At 37.6% G+C, this 5,857-nt stretch overlaps 1 protein-coding gene across 4 annotated transcripts in view; it reads right to left on the minus strand.

Annotated features, from left to right (window-relative positions):
* Nucleotides 1-5,437: 5,437 nt before the first annotated feature.
* si:ch73-287m6.1 (RIMS-binding protein 2) overlaps nucleotides 5,438-5,857 on the minus strand; it is a 52,343-nt gene continuing 51,923 nt past the window's right edge. For all 4 annotated transcript variants that reach the window (XM_035527003.1, XM_035527002.1, XM_035527001.1 and 1 more), the window contains one exon: nucleotides 5,438-5,857. This exon is cut by the window's right edge and continues 1,031 nt beyond it. The gene's annotated coding sequence lies outside the window, so the exon portion shown is untranslated.

Here is a 5,857-nt window from a genome sequence, read left to right on the forward strand (position 1 = left end):
TTGTCATCATTCCAAACCTGTGTAGACAAGCAGAGGGAACAGATGTGATCTTCTGTTTCCTGTTCTCTTAGAAATAGCTTGTTAGGTCAGCAGTTGCTAGTAAAAAAACATCGTGCAAAAGGAAAAGTATTTTTTTTAAGATAATCAACAAACTCAGTCCAGTAGTTTCATTCAGTCCTTGCCTTGTTGATACGAATGCCCGGATTTGGAATTTTGAGAATTACTTGGAAACGTGTAAAAAATGTTCAGGTTGAGCGCTTCTCTGTAGAAATGTATTCAGGAGGCAATAAAAGAAGGGAAAACCATCTAAAAGAGAAGAAAACCTCTCATCAGCACGTGCGAATCTTAAAGGGCATATATCCAAGAGTCGATACGATTAGTCCAGTGTGTAATCTCCAACTGGCACAAGCTTGCCAAGAAATTAAATACAACACATGCGAGGTCAGTAGTTCACCTATTCCTCTCAGAGCTGCCTAACGTAGCGGTTGGTCTAGCAATCGCTGTTCGACCCTCTGGTCCTATTTTTAAGAATTCAGCGACCACTAACAAACTAATTCTGAAAACTATCGAGGTCGATCAACATCTTTCTGCGATAATAACAAGGCCTACAAATAGATATAGGTCTTCATTCGACCTGCAGTTAACATGAGCTGTAACATCAACTTCTTTTTGTTGATTCGTTTGTTTTTTTATTTAATTTCAGTATATATCTGTGTTCATGGAGGGTTGCTAGAACTGCGGCGTGTCAGTCCGAACTGCACCGGCGGCTTGCGTGTAGAATGATAATGCAAAGTAGGATGCGAGCGCCCCATGTTGGCCATGCGTATAAACCAATTTCTTCGTAGAGGAAATGAACAAACTTTTTATATATATATATATATATATATATATATATATATATATATATATATATATATATATATATATATATATATATACACATTGGAGCGCTATTATTGAAGGAGAGCAACGAACCAAGACAACCACGCAGTGTTGTTCACATCCAAGTGACTGGGTTCGTTTATTCACAGTTCAGTGTTAGGGCGTTTTATCCGGTGTAGGCAGTTCAGTGCCGAGGGCGATAAGGAGGTGAGCCAGCGTTGGTTTGGAGCAGTCGAGGTGAACAGTGCGCAAGGGCGTGAGGTCCAGGGGATAGACTACCGCCTATTTCTCGATAGTCTGTTTATCCATGCTTCTTGCTTTGGGAAACAGGTCTGTACTTTCCCCATTGATGAATTGTCATGATTAATATGCAAATCATTTCATTATGTACATATAATTCGTAGCTACCACAGTATGTTTAGCCCTTGTACAAAACACTTTTTTTTTGCTATATTTGTTTAGGGATGAATTGTCCCGGAAAAATATGACTCCTCACTGCATTTGTTTAGTGATCAAGGTCACGATCAGGAAACACTTGAGGAATTCTGAGTGGAGCGGACTCTCTGGACGTCGCCTCATTAATCAGTTGTCAGTCAGAAAACGCAGTAAAACCTGTCTCCTTGTCCCTCTGCCCCTGCCACCCACCCTTCGACATCTCTACTCTCAGCTCTATGCATGACAAAGCGTGCCTTAATGTCCTGCTGTTTGATAAGTGCCACATATCCCTCCGCAAGGACGTACGTGGCACTGGCCATTAATGTGCGGAATAAATCAGGCGGTACTGTCTCCCGTCTTCAGTGCCAAACGCGGTTTATGAAGGCGGAAGCACCTGGTGCCAAAATAAAGGCTTATAAAAGACTTATTTACCAACGAAAAGAATGCTTCTTGCCGTGCATGTGGGTCAAGATGAATGTTATTCCTAAACTACGCAAAAATCGCGATAGAGTAAATAAGTGCACAAAAAGGCGCCAATCAGCTGAAAGTGAACCACAGGGAGCTCTTGTGATTTAGCGCTGTCTCCTGATGCGAAAGGGGTGGCAGGGTTTCAACATTAAAGGACTCGGCTGGAGACAAATGAATTTGCATGCTGAAATAGAGGGAATTAATTTATGATGTTTATTTCGTATTTGGCTTGCAACAGTCATTAAAGCTCTGATAGTGTATATTGCAAATCATTGGCCTTCAGTAAGCTTGAGAGTCCAAAAATGATCAGTGTAATATACTTTAAATACTTTTATATGACAAACAGGTTAGTGGCCGCAGCATGAGGAGGTCGTCATGACTTTGACCCAAATGTGGTCTATTCTAGTATCTTAAGGGCTGTATAAAACAATTATTGGTTCATTTTTGTCCAAAATATTTTGTTTCTAGTGCACTGGTTTTTACATTTCTCTAAAAATTTGTTGGAAATTTTCATGTTGATGTCTGTATAGGCGCCAAACTACCAGAGAATGGCACTAGTCCTAAATTAGTTCTAAATTTGTCCTAAATTCAAATACAGCAATACTAACCATTACATTCTATCTCAGTCTCCCAAACCTCACCATGAGTGAATATTTAGGGCCTCTTTCACCTCCATATAAACCAAACTATCAAAACTTAGCAGTAAACAACATAATGGGAGAACATACCACACCTACATTATAACATTTATTGGCATATAAAAATAATTACCACAGTTAGGTATAATGTTGTCCACTAGTTTTGCTCTATTAGTAAGGCTTTCAGAATGTCATAATGCTAGTATTAGTTGTACTGTTGTACAAATAATTAATCTATTTGTACTTATACTCTTTGGAGACCAAGGTGTGTATTAGTTAAGTAGATTGTTTGGTAGCCAATGTGACGAGCGACAGGCTGGAGTAAAGGAGAAGTGTATGAAAGTCCTGCATGGCTCAGTCAAAGCCACTGTGACACTGATGAATGGAGGAGGTCGAGCACCACTGCGCTGCCTCCCTCAACGGGAGCCGCATTTCGCCGCTGGTGATGAATGAATGCGCCTCTCAGAGCGTGTTGTGGATGTATATCACTCTAGTCCCCACAGGACGACAAGATAAGTTAAAGCCAAGCTGCAATATTACCCCACCTCCATCTTCTGTGAGCAAGAGGAAAAGACTGACAGAGGTCAAAAACGAAACTTGCCAACCTCACATGCCTTTGCTGTGACCTACATGCTATATATTTTTTTACAGCAAATTTGTAACATTTCTACCCTAAACATCAGTGTAAGGACAGTAAGAAGTGGTAGGCAGGGTCCTCAGGACACTAATTCCAGAAAACGCCTACAGACCTGTTGCTGTTATTGGTAGGGCTGCTTTTAATAGTTATTGGGAGTTTGCCTGAGGATATGATGGTTCATTTAAGGAGATCATGAGCTCTGGGGAAAGATCATGTTGAAAGAGCCTAGAGAAATATTAGAAGTGTATTCAAGAAGATGGTGAAAAATATGTCCAGCTGTAGTCCTATCCATGAGTGTGCTGCAATCGAACACACCTCTGTCATTCCAGGGCTGGAAAGACAGTGCTCTATAAAAGAAGCTGTTTCACAGCCTCTGAAATATTCACGAAAAAGCAGGAAGATGAACGAGTTCTCATGTTCCAGCTTGGGGCTCGTGTTAAAAGTAGGCGTTGATCGAGAGGTCAAAGCCAGAGAGAATTTTAAACATCCATTGGCCCACGGCCCCATGGGATCATTACAGCTCTGTCCTGACTGGTAGGAAAGCGGGGCTGGGAGCCAGAGAAGCCCAGGCTCCATGATATATGAGCATAATCATCTCCTCCCTCTCTCTCTGAGAACAGGGCTATCCCACTACTGGGTCTTGTCTTGCATTTTAACACGGAGCATTTCTGCACAATAGCTTCTGCATTGCTATTCTGTGGAAATATACGATGTCTGCTTGGCCAAATGTTCAACAACACAATCTACATGGCCCAGTGAGTGAAAGTGGTTTTCATAGCATTTTGATATAATAATGGTTAGGGCTTACCACCACATGCATGAAATAATTTATACATGTGATTTCTTATGTAGCTGCTCTTCCTAGGTCTCACAGTCAATCTGCAACTGTAGGAGTCGAAAACATAAGATGTCCATGTGCTATCAATCCATGTAACCCTTACATTTTTACCAAATTTCAGTATGCGCATCTTATTCACCTGCCCACAGGGGAACTTACATCTCAACCAGCATCACTTACTATTCACATCACATGGTAACCAGAAGTAGGTAGAAGCAGCTGTAGCATTCAGTGTATGCTCATGTTACTACTGCCATCCTGAGGACATATGCTGTAGCTGCCATGTGGATGCTAACTCCTAAATAGCATGCTTGTTCTTGACAGTGTATGATTTATTAAAGCCCAAAAAAAAATATCTAAGCAAAATTTTGAAAAATATCAAATTTATTTACTTTAAAAAATGTGTACATTACACATGCACAGTCACACTGTAGTCATAAATATAGGCCAATGATTTATCTTTTTTTTTTTTTAATGCACTGAGCGAGCACATAACTGCAGACCTCAGCAGGGTTTTTTTGAGGACACCATGAATAACAATGCACTGTCGAATATTAAATTTTGATGCACTAAAAAAGGCAGTTTGAAAATCAAGTATAAACATATATAAATTTTCTACAAATGGAGAAATGTACAAAAGAGGAAAAGTGACCCAAACAATAGACCACACCTACTGACGAATGAATGCTTAGGATTTGAAGTTATAATTATCAGTATAATTATCAGTATATCAGTATATAAATATATATATAAATAAATGCATATATATATATATATATATATATATATATATATATATATATATATATATATATATATATATATATATATATATATGCATTTATATATATATATTTATTTATATATATTTATTTATTTATTTATTTATATATATATGCATTTATATATATGCATATATATATATATATATATATATATATATATATTTATATAAATGCATATATATATATATATATAAATAAAAATGCATATATATATATATATATATATATATATAAATGCATATATATATATATATATATATATATATATATATATATATATATATATATATCTTTTTTTGGCAAAACTGATGATGTACAGACAGTTGAATATTTTACACATTAGTTTTTGGCAATCAAACTTTGTTTCTTTTAATAAGCAATATCTTTTTTTCTGACAACAAATTAAAAAAAAACTCATTCCATAAAATTTTTTATATCAGTCAAAACACATGAACTGATTCATATTAGAACATCTACTTGATTTGTCATGAGTACAAGCTTCACACACATAATATATACCCTGGATAAACCCACACAAGAGTGCAGTCGAAACCAGTGCTAGACACAGGAAGATTCAGTCAAATACTGGTTTGCCAATCTCGCTTTTGCAGTTGCAAATGTGACATATAACAGCTCTGTAATGTGCCAGGAGATTCCACTTTTCAAGTCACCTACCAGGGGATACTGTACAGGCTATCTGATTAAAGCTATTGTGGGTGGTCTTCCACTAGTATACTGTCTACAACTCTGTAGCTCTGCCAATGCATCTGTTTTAACACCTCAACATACTACTTGTTCACTGAATGCGCATTAATATTGAGGGTTTGTGGAAAGCAGTAAAGCTCTCAGGAAAAGCCACCAACGATAGCTTTAGCACTAAGGAGAAGTCATTCAGGCATAGGCCATGTTCATACAGCCGACCTAAAGTGCACGGAAAGAGGCATGTGCTGAACGTGAAACACGAATACATCTTTCTATAGATGTTGGGATTTTTTGTTTGTTTGTTTGTTTTTTAGAGGATAACACCCCTACCAACAAGTTACAAAAAATGAGACACTGTGTAGTTTGCAGAACAGCACTTGATCACTTAACTATGTTTTCGCTTTTCAGTTTAAGGGATGCACAAACATGTAGGACAAATTCTATCCATACATACACACACACTAATGTGTAC

This window comes from Electrophorus electricus, chromosome 6 (assembly GCF_013358815.1).
Source record: "Electrophorus electricus isolate fEleEle1 chromosome 6, fEleEle1.pri, whole genome shotgun sequence".
NCBI lineage: Eukaryota > Metazoa > Chordata > Actinopteri > Gymnotiformes > Gymnotidae > Electrophorus > Electrophorus electricus.